This window comes from Chiloscyllium punctatum, chromosome 49 (assembly GCF_047496795.1).
Source record: "Chiloscyllium punctatum isolate Juve2018m chromosome 49, sChiPun1.3, whole genome shotgun sequence".
Classification (NCBI taxonomy): Eukaryota; Metazoa; Chordata; class Chondrichthyes; order Orectolobiformes; family Hemiscylliidae; genus Chiloscyllium; species Chiloscyllium punctatum.
In genome coordinates this window covers 15,344,867-15,368,862 of record NC_092787.1, presented here as the reverse complement: position 1 = coordinate 15,368,862, position 23,996 = coordinate 15,344,867, and the positions used below count along the sequence as shown (strand labels likewise).

Genomic DNA, 23,996 nt, shown 5'->3' with positions numbered 1-23,996 from the left:
TTCTCTCTGTATTCCATGATATTTAACCTTGCTAATCAGTCTCCCATGGGCAACCTTGTCGAACACCTTACTGAAGTCCATATAGGTCACATCTTCTGCTTTGCCCTCATCAATCCTCTTTGTTACTTCTTCAAAAAACTAAATCAAGTTTGTGAGACATGATTTCCCATGCACAAAGCCATGTTGACTATCCCTAATCAGTTCTTGCCTTTCCAAATACATGTACATCCTGTCCCTCAGGATTGCCTCCAACAACTTGCCCACCACCGATGTCAGGCTCACTGGTCTATAGTTCCCTGGCTTGTCCTCACCACCCTTCTTAAACAGTGGCACCACGTTAGCCAACCTCCAGTCTCCCGGCACTTCACCTGTGACTATCGATGATACAAATATCTCAGCAAGAGGCCCAGCAATCACTTCTCTAGCTTCCCACAGAGTTCGAGGGTACACCTGATCAGGTCCTAGGGATTTATCCACCTTTGTGTTTCAAGACATCCAGCACTTCCTCCTCTGTAATCTGGACATTTTGCAAGATGTCACCATCTATTTCCCTACAGTCTATATCTTCCATTTCCTTTACCACAGTAAATACTGATGCAAAATATTCATTTATTATCTCCCCCATTTTCTGTGGCTCCACACAAAGGCCGCCTTGCTGATCTTTGAGGGGCCCTATTCTCTCCCTAGTTACCCTTTTGTCCTTAATGTATTTGAAAAAACTCTTTGGATTCTCCTTAATTCTATTTGCCAAAGCTATCTCATGTCCCCGTTTTGCTTTCCTGATTTCCCTCTTAAGTATACTCCTACTGCCTTTATACTATAAGGATTCACTCGATCTATCCTGTCTATACCTTACGTATGCTTCCTTCTTTTTCTTAACCAAACCCTCAATTTCTTTAGTCATCCAGCATTCCCTATACCTACCAGCCTTTCCTTTCACCCTGACAGGAATATACTTTCTCTGGATTCTCGATTTCTCATTTCTGAAGGCTTCCCATTTTCCAGCCGTCCCTTTACCTGCGAACATCTGCCCCCAAACAGCTTTCGAAAGTTCTTGCCTCATACTGTCAAAATTGGCCTCTCTCCAATTTAGAACTTCAACTTTTAGATCTGGTCTATCCTTTTCCATCACTATTTTAAATTAATAGAATTATAGTTGCTGGCCCCAAAGTGTTCCCCCACTGACACCTCAGTCACTTGCCCTGCCTTATTTCCCAAGAGTAGGTCAAGTTTTGCACCTTCTCTCGTAGGTGCATCCACATACTGAATCAGAAAATTGTCTTGTACACACTTAACAAATTCCTCTCGATCTAAACACTTAACACTATAACAGTCCCAGTCAATGTTTGGAAAGTTAAAATCCCCCACCACAGTCACCCTATTATTCTTACAGATACCTGAGATCTCCTTACAAATTTGTTTCTCAATTTCCCTCTGACTATTCGGAGGTCTACAATACAATCACAATAAGGCGATCATCCCTTTCTTATTTCTCAGTTCCATCCAAATAACATCCCCGGATGTATTTCCAGGAATATCCTCCCTCAGCACAGCTGTAATGCTATCCCTTATCAAAAATGCCAACCCCACCCCACCCTTGCCTCCATTTCTATCCTTCCTGCAGCATTTATATCCTGGAATATTAAGCTGCCAGTCCTGCCCATTCCTGAGCCCTGTTTCTGTAATTGCTATGATATCCCAGTCCCATGTTCCTAACCATGCCCTGAGTTCATCTGCCTTCCCTGTTAGGCCCCTTGCATTGAACTAAATGCAGTTTAATTTATCAGTCCTACCTTGTCCCTGCCTGCCCTGACTGTTTGACTCGCTTCTGTTCTCAAGTGTATCAGTCTCATATTGATCTCTTTCCTCATTATCTCCCTGGGTCCCACACCACTGCAAAGGCAGTGTCAGTTTCTTTCTTTCTTTCTCTCTCTCCTGCACTGACCTCACCTCACTATGTGCTTCCTTTGTCTGTTCTTCTCCCTTATAAAAGTGCTGTTGTTTTGACTTTTTTTCCAAAAGTTCCAAAACAATGCAACTGCATGTAAAACAGGAATTGCTGCATCCGGAATTCGAGGAAATCACCTCCAACACGTAAAATACCTCCAAAAAGGAGCAGCTGTTACAGCCAGAAATTTTTCTTGTCCCCCATCTTGGATTACCCAGAATCCTGTGACTGGTTCACTTTAGTTTTTGCTCAATAATAACCCCCCAGGCTGTTGGATGACTCAGCAATGGTAATGCCATTGAATGTCAAGGATCATTGGTCAGTTTATATCTTGTTAGAGGAGGTCATTGCCTCTTATTTGTGTAGCATGAATGTTGCTTGCCGCTTACCAGTCCAAGCTTGGGTGTAATTCAAGTTTTGCTGCATTTAGATACACACTGCTTCAGTATCTGAGGAGTAGCAAATGATGCTGAATATTGCGCAATCATCAGTAAACATCCCAACTTTTGACCTTATGAAGCAGCTAAAGATGTTTGGGCCAGGATACTACTTTGAGGAGATGTCCTGTGGCTTAGTTGATTGACCATCGATAACCACCACCACCACCTTCCTTGTGTTAGATATGACTGTAATCAGTAAAGAATTTTCTGCCAATTCCCACGACCTCCAGTTTTATTTGGTCTCCTTGATACCCAAACCAGTCAAATGCTGCCTTCATATCAAGGCCGGTACATTAACTCTCTTGAGTTTAGCCTTTTGTTTACGTTTGGATCAAGGCCAGTGTAAGATCAGCTGAGAGGGCCTGGTGGAGCCCAAAATGAGCATCAATGAAGATATACTATCAATGATGCCTTTAACCACTTATTGATGATTGAGCTTAGAGTTCAGTAACTGTCTGGGCTGGAATTGTCCTGCATTTATGGACAGAACATAGATGAAGAATTTTACATATTTCTGATTAGATTCCAATGTTGTAATTGTATTGGAACAGCTTGGCTCAAGGTGCAACTAGTTATGGAGCACAAATCTTCAGTATTATTGGCAGAATATTGTCAGGGGCCATTATCTTTACAATATTGAATGACTTCAGCCATTTCTTGCTATAAAGTGAATTGCATTTGCTGAAGACTGGCATCTGTGATGGTAGGGACCTCTCAGGGAGGCAGACATGGATCATCCATTTAACACATGTGGCTGAAGATAGTTATAAATGTTTCATCCTTAACTTTTGCAATGTGCTGGGCACCATCATTGAGGATGGGGATATTTATCTCTGCTGAAGAGAGTTGTTTAATGGTCTACCACCATTCGTGACCGGATGTGATAGGACTGTGGAGTTTAGATAAGATCCATTGGTTGTCAGATCACTTAATTCTGTAAGTAGTTTTGTAGTAGCTTCACAAGGTTGACACCTCATTTTTAGATATGCTAGTGTTGTTCCTGGCATGTACTCTTTACGGTTTATCTCCAGCTTGGTGATAATGGAGAATGGAGAAAATCACTGTTTACAGATTGTGGTTGAGTACAGTTCTGCTGTATGGTAGGTGGCAACCAGTAGGAAGTTTCCTTTCCCGTGTTTGACCTCATGCCATCAGATGACATGGGGCTCAGAGTCACTGGTGACAATTCCCAAAGCAACTCCCACACCTCCCATCTCCCAACTGCATACTGATGCTCTACCCTAGTTATTACATTGGGGTGCCATCAATATATACTATACCCAAAGATTGGCCAGAATAAATGTTTCTTACAGTAAGTGAGATTGAAGTCGCCGTCATACCAAAGGACTAGTCAGGATCTTGGTCCACATGGAGAAGCATGGCTTTGATTTCCTCTGTCTATTTTATCAACTTATTTGTCAGTGCCCTCATTATCTCTCCTCCTTAGTATCATCATCTTCCTCAGGCTATGATCTCCTCAGGTGGGTTTGTTGGATTTGCAGGAGAGATGGTTCAAGATGAAACTAGGTCTGAATCACCCCTTAGAGTTAAGGAATCAGAGAAGGATGTTTGCTGCTTCAGAAGGATACAACATTGACTAGGTTGATATGCAGCCATTAGTATTGCACAGGCAATGTGTAGGATCAGAACCGCTTAATGAGACTTCATAAAATGTGAAAAATAACCTCAAACCTCAGTGAGTGATACAAATAAAAACTCTGCACAAATACAGAAGGATTCAATTCAGACTGTGACTCAGTATGAAATTCAACATGATGTGACTGCTATCATGGGACAATGATCCAGGAAAATGTCGTTATTGGCCTTTTCCTCAAGCAATCAAGAGATTGATTACCTCATACAATACTACTGGAATTTTGCCATTGTTACTGGATAATACAAATGTTTGTCCATTGGGGCCTAGGTTCTATTGCCATGCCATCACCAAGCAGCAGGAGAGATGTTTAGAACCAAATGAATTGATTCAGTTGTTTGATTGTTTTCTTCATGGAAAAGGACTACATTGTTTCACTGAACATAAAGCTGGACTGTTTGTGATACACATTCAAGAAAATGAACTCTAAGACATTCTGATCAATTGAAAATGTTTGATGTGATGTGTTTGATATGAATCATTATAAAAGGGGACAAAATTAAAGCAAATTTATTGCAGAAGAAGGCTTAGGATCAGTCAGTCTGATTCAGGCCCGCAATCAATGGTTGACTGATCAGTCGTGTTGAGAATTGTAGGTGTTCCAGTCAAATCATAGTGATCTTAGTCTGGAAGGGTCGCAAACACGAAGAAGGTTCAGGGTCAGTCAACCTGGCAAATGGACCTATAGTTCTCACCAGGAGGATCAACCGTATGGAGGATTGTAAGTTCTCAGACAAATCTGAGGAGCACTGGCCAAGAGAAGTTAAGGTAATCTAAGGTAACAGCCAAATCCAGGGGGTTTGGGTCTGAATTAAGTAAGGCTTGGGACAGGGAGTAAAGCTTTGCCTGTGGCTTTTCAAAAAGATTTTTTTCAAATACGTCCTGGTGACTTTGTTTTTTTTAAAATTGTGGGAGACAAGGTTAAATTATGGAGGCATTTAAATTGGATAAACCTCTCTAGATATAGTATCATTTACACAAGGTTAGAGGCTCTGTATTAGAGCATTGGGGGTTTACTCTAATAAACAAGTTTGTGAATGAGTCTTTGTGATTTTTGTTTTTAATAAAGTCCTAAAGTCTAAAATCCACTATAAGAGGGAACAGGAACCTCTTCCAAATATATCCCTGACCTCAAAGACAAGAACAAAGTACCTCCACAGCAAAGGGAGATATTGATGTTGATCCCTCAAGTTCCCTGACCTTGTGCTCAATTTTCTCCAGCAACAAACATGAATTAGGTGAAGCTCAGTAATTGAGGGCGGTTACTTAGGTGGCATTGAATAGTTGATAAAATGAATCTGGCAATAATCGCCTTAATAAAGTAGAGCAAAGGGTTTTAAAATAATATATGCAAATAAGTGTTGTTAAGGGAAATGGCACTGCTGTAAGATTTCTTACCTTGAATCAGACTTTTTTTTGTTAATGGTCAGTTGCACTGTAATTTTGAAAATAGGAACACTTGTATAAAGTACAAAATCAAAAATCACACAACACCAGGTTATAGTCCAAGTTTATTTGGAAGTTACCTGGGTTCAATTCCCGCCTCAGGCAGCCATTGTATGGAGTTTGCACATTCTCCCTGTGTCTGCGTGGGTTTCCTCCCACAGCTCAAAAAATGTGCAGGTTAGGTGAATTGGCGATGCTAAATTGCCCATAGTGTTAGGTGTAGGGGTAAATGTTGGAGAACGGGTCTGGGTGGGTTGCTCTTTGGAGGGTCAGTGTGGACTTGTTGGGCCGAAGGGCCTGTTTCCACACTGTAAGTAATCTCATCAAAATCTAATCTAATCACTAGCTTTAGGAGCACTACTCCTTCATCAGGTGGTTGTGGGAAGGAGCAGCACTCAGAAAGCTAGTGCTTCCAAATAAACCTGTTGGACTATAATCTGGTGTTGTGTGACTTTTAACTTTGTAAAAACAAGGACTGCAGATGCTGGAAACCAGAGTCTAGATTAGAGTGGTGCTGGAAAAACACAGCAGGTCATGCAGCATCGCAGGAGCAGTAAACACCCCAATTCAACACCTGCATTTCCAAATCATGTATAAAGTACTGGTGCCCCAGGGAAGAGGAAGAGGGGTCAGTGTGATACTAGCTTTGGTTAGCTGCTTAGATAAATGTGACCCTTGGCTCCAATTAAGGGGAGGGGTGTAAGTCCTCAATTCCAGGGCAGTTTCTTTGCATATGGCATGAAATAGATTTTTTTTAATGAGGTGACCTCTCATGAAAACACAATAATTGATATTTCCCCTCTGAAATCTTTTAGAGGAAGGTTTGGAGATCGCTCACTGAAGCTTCTTCCCCTCTTTTGAGTGCGAGAACTCCTCCAGCGGAACGCATTCTGTGAGAGCAACTTTGAGATAATACAATGCAGTTATGAGTCAGTGATGTCGAGAATCCAAGTGCTGAAGGGCTACACCTGCAGCTTGCGATTGGAAGTTTCAGCCAAACCCAGACTTTGAACGGCGGTGCAGTGACTCTGACAGAGCCGACTCCTGGGGCATCATTGGCTGCAACCCCAAACACAAGGAAGGACAGCAAACCCGGTACAAATCCCAATGTGTGGAACACCCGTAATGAGTTCAAACAAATGGTGCACCTCAATGCATTGTGTCCTAAACCTTTAGCATCGTTCAAAGTCATGACGTTTGAGTGATTATACAGTGAGTTATTTCACAATTTTTTCCCACAGTTCCGCAGTTGGCAGGTAAATAATCTGCTGTTCGTTCAGAAGCCAATGGCGACTGTTGTTATTGCGGCCGAGGCATGTGATGTCGGGGAATTCCACAAACTGGGGGCTGACATTCTTTTCAACAAACTATCGTTGAGTTTCGCTCTCATGGTTTTCACAGATTAGATGCAGTTCTAAGAAAGCAAAAAGCTACTTCTAGCTCCAGAGACTTTGAAAAGCAAGCACGCCTGTTTCGTAAGTAATCCATTTTGCATATACTTTGTAAAACAAACAATGACAGCTTTGTTTCGCTGTACCATCCATCAATATAATCTATCCGCAGTACCTCCTAACTGTAGTTACACTGAGATTAAAAAAAATTGTTGTAAATTATACAGCAGTGCTCAGCTCAGTAAGAGAAGCTACAACTTTGAGTTACAACTGTTTTGTAATGATCTCTGACCCTTAAAGTCAACCGTTAATCGCGGAACTATTCCAGAGTGTGGTATTTTTAATTCAAAATGTGACGTTCCCATTTCTTCGCAAAATAACGATCATTGGCTCGGTTATTGTTCAGTGTCGTTTTTCGATGACACTTTACACGCAGATTAAGAATTGTGACAGCAGTGAAAGATGGTGTCCATCAATTTTATGAGTACTCGCTGTGGCGATGGCCAGGTTTCCTGTTTCAGATCTCTTCCATGTGTAGTTTTAAATGTTGGTGATTTGCCTACTGTCTCGTTTACTGCTATTCTTAGACTAATTTCTTCCACTACTTGTCTTCATCTCGAGAAAGCTCTTTCCAGGGTCAAGATACAGTTTGTCTGGTTTGGACATCAACACAAAAATGCTGGAGAAACTCAGCAGATCTGGCAGCACCTGTGGAGAGAGAAATCCAGCTGATGTTTTGATTCCTGTATAAGTTTTTCTAGCATGTTCTGTGAATTTAGATTTCCAGCATTCCATGTAATTTGCTTTTATTTAAATTGGACATAATCTTATTTGTCAGTCAGGTATGATTCCTGCAGGTTTATCTTTTACCAGGCCAGGCTCTTGTGATGCAGTGGTAGTGCCTCTTCCTCTGAGCCAGGAGGCCTGGCTTCAAGTCCTACCTGGCCCAGCAGTGTGTCATAACATCTCTGAACAGGCTACTTAGAAAATATCGACATTGGATAGTGTGATCAAACATGTGTATATCTGCAACTCTCCCCACCGTCTGGGAAGTGAGTTCCAAACTTTAGTCTATAAAATGTGTTGAAGCCTTGAGTCACATTTGGTTGTATTTGTGAGGACAAGTAAGTGACCTCCGACCCTGTTAACATCTAATGGACATTTACAAGCTTGTTGGGAACACACTTTTTCCAATAGAGGGTTATAATATGTTAAAAAGTTTAATTTGATCTTTGGCAACATTCTTGACTAGTGTTAAATTTCATATTCCTTCTGTTGAAAATATCAACAGTTCATAGTAATTTGTACAATATTTAAGTAATATGTTTTTTAAATATACTAATCATTGAATATTTGCAGCAAAGATGATGATTTGACCCATCAAGTCCATGGCCATTCTCCGGAAAAGCAAAGCCAGTCCCACTCCCCTAAGCTTTTTTACGTTCACCTGCATTTTTTTTTCTTTTTAGATACATATTCGGTTTCTAAAAACACGATTGAACCGATCTCTAGTAGATTCTCAGGCAGCCATTCTAGATCCTAATCAGACACCACACAAAACAACATCATCATTGGTTCATTTGCTGTTTCCCTTATGGGTGCAATGGTTCTCCAGCTTTCTGACGATGAGTGTTGTTTCTTTCTATCTACCCTGTCTGGCCCCCTGAACCCCAGTTTCTCTAACCTACCCAGGGAACTGGAGTTTCTCATGCACTGCAATAAAACTTACAGCTTCCATAGCCTTCCTAAAGTGCAGTTCCCTGGACGGTATATATTACTCCATAGAGTCATAGAGATGTACAGCATGGAAACAGACCCTTCGGTCCATGCCAACCAGTTGAGACATTTAACATTTTTTTCTATGTAAATTGGTCAGATTTTTATAAGTTTGATTAAACATGAGATAGAAACATTTGGGGGTAGAAAAGTTCATTGCAAGTCCCAATTTTGATACAAGCATAATATAGGACAGTTAATGTGTTTACTGCCCCTACTGTCCAGTTGAATCGAATGTGCGCCTGGATTTTATGTATGCAGACAATGATTATCATCAATATTAAATTATTTGGTGATTCAAACCACCTAATTTATTTGCCGCCTTAGTTACCTTCTATTTGGAACCAATTCCAGCTGTTAGCTAAATTACAATAGTATTTACATTTCATAAAAAACATGTAACTGGTGTAAAAGCATATTGGAAAGTTGTACAGTTGTGGCAAGTGCAATATAAATTCAAGTCTTCATGTTTGATTTAATCTTCACCCTGTCCCTTCACTTTTTTTTTCAAGTCAGCATTGCCCTTTATCAGGCTTTGCTTGTAACTGATTCCCTGGCTACATGGGTGTTTTCCCTGCTCTTTGAAGTATTGTGCAAATAATTTTATTCAATGGTTCTTCGCTGAGTCCCTGTATAGACACACACACACACACACACACACGTGCTGTGGAGGGAAACAAAATGAGCCGTAATGTGGGGATACAAAAGAAAAACAAAAAGACAAAGAAAAAATGTTCAAGTCTTTATTTATTTATCCTTGCTTTGTCTCCTCTCTAATTCACACTTTTGGATATCTATAGTTTTATTTATTTCTCAACTTGAACCCTAAGACCATAGACATAGGAGCAGAAATCAGGCTATTCAGCCCATTGAGTCTGCTCTACCATTCAATCATAGCTGACCCCATTCTCCTGCTTTCTCCCTTTAACCCTTGATCTCCTTGACAATCAAGAACCTGTCTATCTCAGTCTTAAATATTATCAATGACCTGGCCTCCACAGCCTCTGTGGCAATCAATTCCACCGATTCACCACTCTGGCTGAAGAACTTTCTCCTTCTCTCCATTCTAAAAGGTTTCCTAAGGCTTTGTCCTTGAGTCCTGGTCTCTCCTACCAATGGAAATATCTTCCCAACATTCACTCTGTCCAGACTGTTCAGTATTCTGCTAGTTTCAGTTAGAACCCCTCCCCCGCTGCATCCTTCTAAACTCCAGAGTCTTCAAACATTTCTCATACGTTAAGCTTTTCATTCCTGGGATCATTGTCGTGAACTTCCTCTGAACGTGCTCCAGGGCCATGCATAAATAGTGTATATCTGCGTTTGGTTCTTCAGTACCTATTGATGCAGGTAGCAGATATATGTTTTGGCTACATATTCTGGAAATGAATTTTTGGTTGCTATCGATGGAAGAAGATGGCTGTTCATGAGAAATGTTTAATCTCAAATGTTACTCCCTCAAGAACCTTGACCCATAAGGAGATCTGTTTGATCTTTAAAATCTCTCCATTTTAGAGAGACCATTGACTACTCCTGTTGACTCAAGGATAATAAATTGATAACATTTCAATTGTCTTTATGAAATGAGCACAGTGCTCACGTATGGAGCACAATAATATAATGTCATGCTGCTGGAAAATAAATCGAGAGATTGAGATTGAAAGGGCTGTTGATAAAGAGTGAATGTGACTATTTTATCACTGTTTGCATATACTCAGTGACATATGCCACAAAGTGAAATCAAGTTGTAAAGCAAGCAAGTGTCATGGTAGCTGATAAAAGTGAGACAGAAGTATCATCTGAATTGAGCCTTTAATTGTATCAAAATGTCTGATTATTATTTTTCCAATACCTTTTATTTTGCGGAGACCCTTGCCCTATTTCAGAGGTTTATGCTGCATGAAGCTTTCAGTGTTTGAAATGCAGGTCCTTTAAGGGCAAATCACATCAGCTCCAGAGTTAATTGAGAACAGGTAATGCTCGTTGGACAAAAATATTGAAAGAACTACAGATGTTGAAAATCAGAAATTGCTGGAAAAATTCAAGTCTGGCAGCATCTGTGCAGAGAAAGCCGACTTAATGATTTTTTTTTTAAAATCCCTACAGTGTGGTAGCAGGGCATTTTGGCTGTCGAGTCCACACTGACCCTCCAAAGAGCGTCCCACCCAGATCACCCCCTTATCCTATCCCTGTAACCCTACGTTTCTCATGGCTAGTCCACCTAACCCGCACAATCCTGAACACTATGGGTAATTTAGCGTGGCCAATCCACTGAACCTGCACGTCTTTGGATTTGGGTCCTGTGACCTTTCTTAAGAACTGATGGTAACTAGGAAAAGGTTGGTATCTATGCAACCATATTGGATTGGGTGGGACTTCTTTCTTCCCTTGTCCAAGTCCCTTCCCAATTACATCCATGATTCCTCTGATGCTTTACATCACATCCAGAATTTCCAGTTCAAAAACTTCAGCTGTCTCTTTACCATGGATGTGCAATCCTTTACATTTCTGTCCCTCATCAGGATGGTCTCAGGGCTCTCTGCTTCTCCCTGGAAAAAAGACACAAGCTGTCCCCACACTCCTCTGCCTGGCTGAGCCCACTCACAGTCTGAACAACTTGTCTTTTAACTCCTCTCATTTTTTTCAGATCAGAAGTATGGCCATGGGACCTGCATGGTTCCCAGTTGTGCCTGTCTCTTTCTGGGGCACATTTCTTGTACCAGTCCTCCAACTCTCTCACAACTCCTTCTCTGGTACATTGATGACATCAACGGTACTGCTTCCTCCTCTCATCCAGACTTTGAAAAATTTATCTATTTTGCTTCCAATTTCCACCACACTTTCACCTTCATCTCATCCATCTCTGACTCCTCCCTTCTCTTTTTTGACATCTCCATCTCCAATTCTGGGGATAAGTGGCTGGTCACCAATTATCATTACAAACTCACTGACTCCCACAGTTACCTTGACTATACATTTTCATTACCTGCTTCCTGTAAAGACTATACTCCATTCTCCCAGTTCCTCTGTCTCCATCCATCTACTCTGTTGTTGACAGTTTCGTAAAGGGACCTCCAAAATATCCACCTTCTTCCTCAATGGAGGAATCCCCAGCATGGTAATTGACAGGGCCCTCAGCTGGGTCTGACCCAGCTCCTGCACTTCAGCCCTGATTTCGTCTCTTCCTTGTTGCAATAGTGATAGGGTACCCTTTATCCTCACCTACCATCCCGCCAGCATCTACATCAGAGGATCATTAGCAGCCATTTGCACCACCTTATCAGCCTTCCACAGGGACTATTCCTTCTGGGACACCCAGGTCCAGTCATCCTTCACTCCCAACACATCAGCCCTCCATCCACAGCCTCGCGGCACCTTCTCCTGCAAATGTCACTTGGGAACATTGTAGCCTCCTGAACACAATATCAAAAATTTTAGGCACCTTCTCCCATGTCTTTACCCCAAACCCCACACACCAGGCCTTGTCATCACTATCACACACAACCCATTGTCAGCTACTAGTTGTCCCCATTAGCAGCTATTTATTCTTCCAGGCTGATCTTTACCCAATCTGTCTGTCCAACTGTTTTTCTCTCTGTCTGGGCTATATCCACCTATTGTTTACTCCCCATACCCCATCTTCTGCATAAGTACCAACCTTTTCCTAGCTACTGCTGAAAATGTGTTGCTGGAAAATTGCAGCAGGTCAGGCAGCATCCAAGGAGCAGGAGAATTGACGTTTTGGGCATGAGCCCTTCTTCAGGAATGAGGAAAGTGCACTTTCCTCATTCCTGAAGAAGGGCTCACGCACAAAACGTCGATTCTCCTGCTCCTTGGATGCTGCCTGACCTGCACTTTTCCAGCAATACATTTTCAGCTCTGATCTCCAGCATCTGCAGTCCTCACTTTCTCCTAGCTACTGTCAATTCTGAAGAAGGGTCACTTGACCCAAAAGTAACTCTGCTTTTTCTCCACTGATGCTGCCAGACCTGCTGACTTTTTCTAGTAATTTGATTTGTTTGTAATGCTCATTGGACCTTGTATTCAAGATCTGGGTTTGCTTAAAAAAAAATCTGGGTTTGCAGTGGGCTATTAAGAAAGTCATAGCTGCCAATTCTCTGCCCCTTTTCTACTGCTACATTTGTGCCCAGGTGGCCTTATAGCGAGACCACACGTTATCAACCAATACTCTAAGTGCCTTTAGATGACGCCACAGGGGGTAGAGTGTTTTATCTCCCCCTTTTCCCTACATCTTCCTTACTGTTGATGGTTTGCATTTCCTTAATGAACTTTGCATGTAAATTTTTTCAATTGGAGAACATACCCTTTAGGGCGGCACGGTGGCACAGTGGTTAGCACTGCTGCCTCACAGCGCCAGAGACCTGGGTTCAATTCCCGCCTCAGCCGACTGACTGTGTGGAGTTTGCACATTCTCCCCGTGTCTGCGTGGGTTTCCTCCGGGTGCTCCGGTTTCCTCCCACAGTCCAAAGATGTGCAGGTCCGGTGGATTGGCCATGCTAAATTGCCCATAGTGTTAGGGGTATGGGTGGGTTGCGCTTCAGCGGGGCGGTGTGGACTTGTTGGGCCGAAGGGCCTGTTTCCACACTGTAAGTAATCTAATCTAATCTAATACCACTATTTAGTAGTAGTGGATAATAGGTGAAAATTTAATAGGGAATACTTAGTACAATAATTAATTTAATGGGTATTAATTAATTCCAATGTAATACTTAATATTACTTTTTTAAGAATTGTTCAAGAATTCTCCAGTATTTGAAATAACTCATGAAGTTGGTGTTTCTCAGGGTGAATAGGATAACGATGAACAGAAAAAAAATATTGTGTTCGTGGCTGAAGATCTAAGTCTGCCCATGAGTGCTTTAGTTGCCATATTAGACAGTGAATGCAGCTCAACAGTGTGTGCCATCGATTGGCTGAATTTTTATTTGGGAACCCTGGACAAACCAAACAAAAATGGTGTCAAAGAATATGAAAGCACTTACCTGCTTCAATTCAGGCATAATAATTCATCAACATCTTTAAAGAGAAAGATTCTCCCTGTGAACTTGCAGGACTGCATCATTTCATATGCATTGATGTCATCTGGAGTGACATCCCATTGATTGCTGAGTAACCAATCAAATGAAAAAAAGCAAAAGTGCATTTGCATATGGAGAATATAAAGTAATGATAATTGGTGACCAGCCACCTATCCCCAGAATTGGAGATGGCGATCTGGTGATCATTTCACCATATTTGGTGAAATGGTGAGTTTGTAATCCACAGGAGCTGAACATTATTCCATTGAGGGCTGAAAGTTTCTGATCAAGAGATCTAAGAAGTGCTTTTGATCTCTGCAGATAAGAGACTAATAAGGAGAGGTGATTATGGAAATTGTGTAACTATTTTGCTTATCCCTCCTCAAAAATTAAAGTCACTGTTAAAGGTGTTGTTGAGTTATGGATAAAACATACAAATCCCAAATAGGACAGATTACGTCAGAACGTGGTATATGTATTAAATATCGAAAGACATCACCCTACCAATTATGTGTTCCTTTCGATCAGAAATTTAATGAAGTAGTAGCCATAGATCTGGAGATATGGAACAACAGTTGAAATATTTTTCTATTACATTTTGTTGACATGGCAACCTGGTTTACCATACCCACAGTGATGAACAATAAAGATAAGTGAACAATAGTGAACAAAGTCTTGGCAGAGTGGGTCAGAGTAGACATCAATAAAATTCTTCTTGCATAATGGAGGTGAATTTGCAAATGATGAATTTTGGGACATGTGCAAAAATGTAAATATTACAATCATGCATGCTGCTGCAGAAAGTTTGTTCAATAATGCTTTATGATAGATATTGTAATAATTGATAAAATGTTGCACAAAATATCAGCAAATCAGTCAAACTGAAGGCTACTAATTGCACTGGCATGGGCAATACATGCACAATAATTCCTTTGTAAGTGGGGAGCTTGTAGGGAGACACAGTGCACACCAATTATAATAGATAAAGTAGATCAGAAGAATCTATTCCTGCTGGTAAAAGGAACAAAAACAATAAGGCATCGATTTAAAGTGACCTGCAAAAGAAGCAAGAGTGAAAAGAGGAAAACGTTTTCACTCAGCAAGTAGTGAAGGTCTGGAATGCACTGCCTGGAACTGTGGTAAAGGCAAATTCAACTCAAGCATTCAGCAGGGCATTGGATGATTATTTGGTTAAAAATAATGTGCAAGGCTATGGGGAAAAGGCATGAGATTGCCACAAGCTAATGACGTTCAATTAACAAGCAGTGCAGGCACCATAGGCTGAATGACTTCCTTCTACACCATAACTATTCTGTGAATTTAATATGCATTCAGAACCTAAAATTGCTTTTAATACTGCATGAAGGTCCTTCAGCACTGTAGACGAAACAACGATCAGCTCAGTTGTTTTTGTACTCATCTAAATGCATTGTACGCTGGTAGAAAAGCATTCATTAAAAGAACATTGAGATATCATGTCAAACTAGAGAAGAATTCAAATCTGGCTTATTATAAAAGAAAAGGACATAGAGAATGGAAAGGGTCATGAAAAGCTATTGGATATGATCACAAAACTTTCATACTATAACACGCAAACCAGACTCTCAAGGCATATTTCTGTTACGTAGTTGGAATGACTTAAACATTTCAAACTTTGAACATAATAGAAGGTGTTGATAATGAAGCTCGAAATATTTCACATTCCCAGGAGTTCTACAACTTGGAATCCGAGGAGCAGGACTTAAGCACTCAAAAAGTACATAACAGTACACCTACTGATTAGGAAGAACGTGAGAAAGTAATCTTATGTACTTATCACCTGTCCAAAGTAGGTTGATGGAGAGCTCAGATGACTGGAGGGTGCCCATAAGAGTTGTAGGCAAGTCAATGGGAAAATAGTGGAATTAAATGACCAAAAGAAATGACATGCATGGATAGACAGTGTGGGGTACTGGAGGACTGGAAAACATTGTTCCAGTACTGATTTGTGAAATGCATTTAGGAGGACAAGATAGAGAGGATACAGTAGAGAGGATTTTTCACGGACATCCTGATTGGTGTGAACCAGAAAGATCTCAACATGGGAAAAAGATCTCAGCTGGACAAGGCAAGTGCATGACCTGGATACTGGAGAGCCTTCTCAGACAACGGAGAAAAGAAGAAGTCCCCATGATTGGGTACTGTTTATGACCATTGTTAGAATGGAAGGCAGAACATAGAAGAGGCTAAACTAAGAGTTATAGACCAGGAAAAAATTGGACTATATTGGAAGTTGATGATATAGAGGTCACTTGCTCTGTCACGCAAGTGGCTTTGTATGGAAAAGGTCCTACCAGATGGAATCTATAAAGTCAAGGCTTGATTGGTAGCGAGAGGCTTTGAGGAGTGTTTGGGAAAAGAGAGATTAGTGAATATTTCTAGAGCTGGTATGATAATTTTGAAAATCCTTAACCATTTTAACAACCTTCTCTTCTTTAAGTGTAGTTCTGTAGATAGCAAAATGGCATTTTTTCAGGATAATCTGTTCAAGAGTGAAGTATTGAATAAATCGGAAGCTTTGGGAATTGAATAATTGCTTTGGGTTAAAATACACTTCTTGAATGTGGTACATTTTTCATTCAGGACAGTTCTGTTAATTTTGTTACTGAAGATATACCTGACAATGTTTTATTGGCTTTAAAATATAAAACTTTTGGGCATCTTTACAATACATATCAAAAATATTTTTTGGTAAGTGTGCCAGTAACTTTAGAAAGATGATCTATAAATTTGGGACAGTATTCAAAATTGGCAGTCAAACAAATGGAGCTTTCAAATATGTGGGTTTGGAATTAAGCGAGGTGAATCAAATGTAATCCTATACCAAGAACCTTCATTGAAAATTGTGTAACTAATTGCAATTAGTTGCACCAGATCTGGGCAGAAGGATGTGGCCACTTAGATATTTCTCAGATCTTATCTCACCTTAGCAGTAATGTGACAGAAACACTGTTAATAAGAATAGACAGAGTTTCTGCCCCACTTAGTGAGGTAATGCCACAGAACCAGGAACAGATCATCTGGAATGATAAATCCATCACACTCTCCTCAATGGAAATCTCTGGAAATAATCAAGTTGACTGTGGTTAAGGTCAATCTCACTGCTCAAACCCTCAGGGCTATGCATTCAGAATCTGCTCTATCGCTGTCCAATGTAGTACTGTCTAATTTATCTTAATTTCAGTAGGACATACACTTCAGGTCATCAAGAATTAGGCAGCACTGTCAAAGTTATAAAGTAATTATAGGGTCTTGTGGTGCTATGGTAATGTCCCTACTTCTAGGCTAGGAGCTCTGTGTTCAAGTCCCACCTGCCCTGGAAATGTGTGATAGCATATATAAACAGGCTGGTTAAAACAGACATAAAGTAATTCAACTGAAAACTGAGAAGATACAAGTCGTGTTTCTAATGCAACATGGCACAATACAACCTCAAAGCTGCTCAGTTAACATTTGGGTATGTCTGTACAAATCAACATTCAGGGATCTGAGAGCTAGCCTCTGATGTTTTACACCAAGAAAATCCATTTACACACCTTCCCATGATATGCTACAACAATTTTTTCGGGTTTATATTTTAACAATATTTAAATCATTATGCATCAGTAATGTAGCTAATGCTTTATTATTTCTAAAAAAAAAGGAACTTAGAATACAGCTACATAGAAAAACAAGTTCATGTCTTCAATACAAATATTATCTCACCACACTATTTCTTATGTTAACAACTTGTCTCTTAACTGAACCAAACACCTTTTGGATTTCCCCAACAGCTCTAACTTAGGACTGATGCATCTGGTGATAATTTTGTTAGAAAGATGTCCAGAATTTGACTTTTATAGGATATTGTTGGCCAGTGGTAGGGTGGTGTCATGAACTTTCTGCTGCTGTTATTTTTGTGCAGTACCTGAAAGATGATGATCTCTAGATTGTTCCTTGAACCACCCGCCATTTGGCAGAGGGTCAATCAAATCGCAGAATTACACTTGTGGCTCAAAAGATGATGTGGAAAAAGGGGTTTACATTCATGGGGGACTGGCATCAGCCCTGGAAAAAGAAGGAGCTATTCCAATGAGATTGACTCTATTTAAGCTGGACTGGGATCAGCGACCAAGTAAATTTATATAACCAGGGCTGTGGATAGGTTTTTAATTGAGATGATGGGAGGGAGGGGTCAGGTAAAGGAAGTCTTACTATTCTGAAAGAAAAGAGTCATAGTAGTAAGCAATCCAGCGATTTTTTTTTTTTTTTTTTTTTTTTTTTTTTTAAATTTTTTTTGGGGAAAGGCAAGCATAGTGGAAAGGAAGGGATGGCAAGTTGAACAGTAATATACCTTCACTGCATAAAATCAATACAAACAAGTTTAAAAAAGGTTAATTTAACTGAATACAGAGATGTAACAAGAAGAAACAGTCGAACAAATAGAATTAAATCATTTAGATCTAATCACTATTATGGTGACATAATTATAAGGTGCCATATGTTAGGCAATAAATATTCCAGGATCCATGCCATTTCAAAAAGACAAAATGGAAAAGGAGGACAATAGCTTTGATAGTGAAGGATGACATAAGGATATTAATGAGAGATGCTTTTGGCTCAGAAGATCAGGAAGTCGAATCAGTATGAGCAGAGATTAAAAATATCAGACAACATTGGTGGAAGCAGTTTAAAGACCCTCTAATAGTAATTATTGAGTTGAACAGAGCCTTAAACAAAAGTTTAAGTGAGTAGCAAAGGCAGTGTAATAATCATAGGTACTTTAATCTTCACGTAGACTAGACAAATCAAATTGGCCATCGTCTTCTGAAAGTATGTAAAATACTTTGGCATTATCCCATAACAATACATCATGGAACAAATTAGTGATTAAGCTACTTTGGCTCTAGTATTACGCAATAAGACATGTTTAAGTAGTCTCATAATAAAAGATATTCTAGGAAAAATGTCACAATCCAACTGAATTCTATACTATGTTTGAAGCAACGTACTCCAGTCCCAAATAAGAGTTTTAAATTTTTTAAAAATCTAATCACATGGTGTAAATAGATTAAAGGTATGGTTGCAAGTGAACAGTGTGAAATATTTAAAGAAACAATTCTTAACATTCAACAAAAGTCCACAACATTAAGCAAAATCTCAGTAACAACTGGTCATCTGTGGCTTTTGGGGAAGTTAAGGCTAATAGTGGATTAAAAGGAGCGACTTAGAATATTGCAAGTATAGTGGAATGCTTGCGGATTGGAAGCATTTTAGAAGGTAGCAAAGGGCAAGTAAGGAGATAAAGAGAAATAACAGAATGGAAGTAAACTAAGCAAGAATTTAAAATCAGTTGTTAGAGCTTTTACAATTCTATAAAAAGATGAATAACCTATAAAAATATGACAGTGCCACACAATACAGTTGTTTAAAATTTATCCCATTTAGCACTGTAGAATACTGATGGTAGTGCCACAAACCGAGGCAGAAACAGTTTTTTAATTGTCCACCACCATTCACAATCGGATGTAACAGGACTGCAGAGATCAGATTGGTCATCTGGTGATGGAATTACTCAGGTGTGTGGAGCCACAGAAAATGGGGGAGATACTAAATGAATATTTTGGATCAGTATTTACTGTGGAAAAGGATATGGAAGATACAGACTGTAGGGAAATAGATGGTGACATTTTGCAAAATGTCCAGATTACAGAGGAGGAAGTGCTGGATGCCTTGAAACGGTTGAGGGTGAATAAATCCCCAGGACCTGATCGGGTGTACCCGAGAACTCTGTGGGAAGCTAGAGAAGTGATTGCTGGGCCTCTTGCTGAGAGATTTGTATCATCAATAGTCACAGGTGAAGTGCCGGAAGACTGGAGGTTGGCTAACGTGGTGCCATTGTTTAAGAAGGGTGGTAAAGACAAGCCAGGGAACTATAGACCAGTGAGCCTGACATCGGTGGTGGGCAAGTTGTTGGAGGGAATCCTGAGGGACAGGATGTACATGTATTTCGAAAGGCAAGGACTGATTCGGGATGGTCAACATGGCTTTGTGCTTGGGAAATCATGTCTACCAAACTTGATTTAGTTTTTTTGAAGAGGTAACAAAGAAGATTGAGGGCAGAGCAGTAGATGTGATCTATATGGACTTCAGTAAGGCGTTCAACAAGGTTCCTCATGGGAGACTGATTAGCAAGGTTAGATCTCATGGAATACAGGGAGAACTAGCCATTTGGATACAGAACTGGCTCCAAGGTAGAAGACAGAGGGTGGTGGTGGAGCGTTGTTTTTCAGACTGGAGGCCTGTGACCAGTGGAGTGCCACAAGGATTGGTCTGGGCCCTCTACTTTTTGTCATTTACATAAATGATTTGGATGCGAGCATAAGAGGTACAGTTAGTAAGTTTGCAGATGACACCAAAATTGGAGGTGTAGTGGACAGCGAAGAGGGTTACCTCAGACTACAACAGGATCTGGACCAGATGGGCTAATGGGCTGAGAAGTGGCAGATGGAGTTTAGTTCAGATAAATGCGAGGTGCTGCATTTTGGGAAAGCAAATCTTAGCAAGACCTATACACTTAATGGTAAGGTCCTAGGGAGTGTTGCTGAACAAGGAGATCTTGGAGTGCAGGTTCATAGCTGCTTGAAAGTGGAGTCGCAGGTAGATAGGATAGTGAAGAAGGTGTTTGGTATGCTTTCCTTTATTGGTCAGAGTATTGAGTACGGGAGTTGGGAGGTCATGTTGTGGCTGTACAGGACATTTGGTTAGGCCACTGTTGGAATATTGTGTGCAATTCTGGTCTCCTTTCTATCGGAAAGATGTTGTGAAACTTGAAAGGGTTCAGAAAAGATTTACAAGGATGTTGTCAGGGTTGGAGGATCTGAGCTACAGGGAGAGGCTGAACAGGCTGGGGCTGTTTTCCCTGGAGCGTCGGAGGCTGAGGGGTGACCTTATAGAGGTTCACAAAATTATGAGGGGCATGGATAGGATAAATAGACAAAGTCTTTTCCCTGGGGCCGGGGAGTCCAGAACTAGACGGCATAGCTTCAGGGTGAGAGGGGAAAGTTCTAAAAGAGACCTAAGGGGCAACCTTTTCACGCAGAGGGTGGTACATATATGGAATGAGCTGCCAGAGGATGTGGTGGAGGCTGGTACAATTGCAACATTTAAGAGGCATTTGGATGGGTATTTGAATAGGAAGGATTTGGAGGGATACGGGCCGGGTGCTGGCAGGTGGGACTAGTTTGGGTTGGGATATCTGGTCGGCATGGATGGGTTGGATCAAAGGGTCTGTTTCCATTCTGTACATCTCTATGACTCTATGTCTCTCGGTCTATCACACCAAATTGACATCTCATTTTTAGGTATGCCTGTTGTTGGTCTTTGAATCCTCCTGGATTCTTCATTGAGCTGGGGTTGATCTGATGACTTGGTGGCAGTGAGAGGGTGGGGTATATGTTGTGCCATGAGATTGCAGATTGTCTTCTAGTAGAATTTGCTGCTGATGGCCCACAGCACCTTATTGATGCTCAGTCTGGAGTTGCTAGATCTATTTGAAATCGATGACATGTAACATGGTGATCATTCCAGTTGTGTTTAAATTTATCCCATTTAGCACAGGGGTATTTTGGTTGTAGTGCCACAAACACACTGAAGGGTAACCTCAATGAGAAGAAGGGACTTGTCTCCACATGAAATGGGTGGTGGAACTCCTACTGATGTTGTCATGAACTTTAATCCACATTTGTCTGTGTGATTGTTGATTATATTCTGAATTATTGTCTTCAGAAGTTTCTCCACTATTGAAATTAAATTGACTAGTTTGATCCATAATTTACATGATAGAAATTTTCAATATTGGGAATGGGATTTAAAATGAAACAGGATAGATGGGGGCAGAATGTTTTTCGCTTGTGGGAGAATCCAAATTCAAGTCCATACCTTGTACATAGTTATTAATAAATGCACGGGGAAATAAAGATAGATCCTTTCTTGTAGAGTGACCAGAATATCGGACCTGATATCTCAACAAGTGGCTCAGGAAATTAAACTAAATTCTTTCAAAAGAAACTTGTTAAATCCATGAGGGAAAAAAGAATAAAAGGTTATGCTGTGCTAGGGTTAGGTTTAGGATTCTATATATTCAGTAGGTTCTATATATTCAATTAAACTTTTGTATATTCAAATAATTTTCTCTGACAAATGTTCTCTCGGAGCAGAAATTAGTTCAGTGAACTTGGAAAGTTTATTATAGGACCATGAGGTCAGTATGGTGAAACCAAACTCTTCACAATAGTTTTTGTTATTGCAGAAATCTGTGAGGAACCCATAGCTGCTGTTTTCCATTATTCAAAGAATTTGAAACCATTGTAAGTGTGAGGGAAATGACTCCCACTTTGCAGCCTCCACAACTAACATTCCAAGAATTGAAGGTTATGTTGTATCACACAATGTACTCGATTTTAATCAAAGTCTGCCATGTAAATACTAATGTTGATGGAGTAAATGGAAAACTTATGATTTCATAAGTTTTAAAGGTTTTGAACTTTGATCTCTGGCCCACAGACCCGGCTTGTCAACTACATTTTGGAATTGTAGTAATTCTTCAGAATTTAGAACTCATGAGTTGAAATAAATGTTGATCATATTGAAGAAGCTGTTTCCATGATTATGGTGCCTCAGAATCCCAACTAAAGAACAAAAATAAAATAATTTTATAGATGTTCCTGTGTGTTTTAACTCCAGCTCAGTATTTGCTTCCTGTTAATGTTTAGTCAGTTAGTATGTTGACATATTTTTGTTTAGAATATTGGAAAATTCCTACATAGAAATTAGAGAAGTTGCAACGATCTTTACTTCCTTTCTGAATAATGGAATACCAGTGCCGACAGAGAGGGAACAGACTCATTGCTATAATTTACTTCAGTGTGTGCTGACTTCCGTGCTGAATCTGGGAAAACAAGACTTCATCATATTCCTACATTACAGTATTTCAGATGTGAATGCAGGTTCTTGCTGACAGTTACATCCATCATATTACATTAGCCAGTTCTTGCTGAATTTAAAGTACCTTTTCCAGTTAAGTTTAACAATATTCTTGAGCCTAAAAGGTGTGAATTATAAAAAGACTTACAAATATTGGACTTGGTAAAATGTCCCAACAGCTGAATACTTCACTGAATTTCATTATCTGTGTTTCAGAATGGACACCAGTTCTTTTGTAAGTAATTGTGTTTCCATTTCTCTTCCACCTTCTTCTATTCCTCTACATTTTGGTGTTTATCACACATGATGCACATCTGTTTCTAATACTCCTCCCTTCTGAAAGCAAAATAATTGTTACGATCTGTATCTGATTTCTATAAAGCTGCATTGAGAATCTGGAGTGCTGCTACTTCAAGCTTTTTTTTGTCAAATTTGCACATATTTTCAAATGTTATTTAATCTCATCAATTGCTAAGTATTGTGACTTGGGCCAAAGGTCCTTCATCACTCTATACTTGAAAAATAGGTTATCTCAACAACCATCATATATTTTGTTCCTTTCACATGTTAGCTGTTGCACTGGTATGGGCTGTGGCTCAGTTGGTAGTACTTTACCTCTAACTCCAGTTAGAGGAAAATAGGTTCAAGTCCAGTTCAGAAATTTGAGCATGTGATCCAGGCCAACACTTCATTTCGTACTAGTCATAATGCACCATCAGAAGGGCTGTCTTTTGGTGAAGATATTCTTCACTTTGTGTTAGCAATGAAGCTCTTCCCAATGTTTTGCAACTTGTTACTTAAATGAATTTCCTTTGTTTCTTTCTTACTAATTCACTGACTGCAAAACTATTGTCTATAATTATAAATTTAAATTTATTTCATTTGTAACTGTTTATAATTGTCTATTTTATTGTAAAAATCTGTATTTTAATTCAAACAACCACAGCCCCTTTCAAGTACCAAATTCCCTCTCAACCTGCTCCTCATCTGATGCACACTTCTGTGCTTTGCTGAGCTCTTTGACTCATTATCTGCTGTTGCCTTATCCTGAGTTGTTTCCTTGGCAATTTTTGTCAGTGGTGGTTCTTCTTGGCTGGTATAATAGGCTTAAGGGAAATAACAAACATTAATTCCTGTCACACTACTTCCATTAATACAGCTAATAAATATTCAAATAATTGCTAACATTACATCGTACCATAGACTAAAAATATGATATTTTGGTAATTTAGCTGCTTTTACAAACAGGATTAAATTTATATTTTGAAACAAGTGGGACTTGACCGTAGGCCTCCTGATTCA

At 40.0% G+C, this 23,996-nt stretch overlaps 1 protein-coding gene across 5 annotated transcripts in view; it reads left to right on the top strand.

Moving 5' to 3' along the window:
* The first annotated feature begins 6,383 nt into the window (after window positions 1-6,383).
* LOC140469500 (TNF receptor-associated factor 2-like) overlaps window positions 6,384-23,996 on the top strand; it is a 39,748-nt gene continuing 22,135 nt past the window's right edge. The window contains exons 1-2 of one of the 5 annotated variants that reach the window (XM_072566069.1): window positions 6,384-6,583; window positions 6,890-6,963. The gene's annotated coding sequence lies outside the window, so the exon portion shown is untranslated. Of the gene's footprint in view, window positions 6,701-6,729; window positions 6,964-23,996 lie in introns of all 5 variants that reach the window. The other 4 variants (XM_072566068.1, XM_072566067.1, XM_072566071.1 and 1 more) reach the window with 4 other exon arrangements.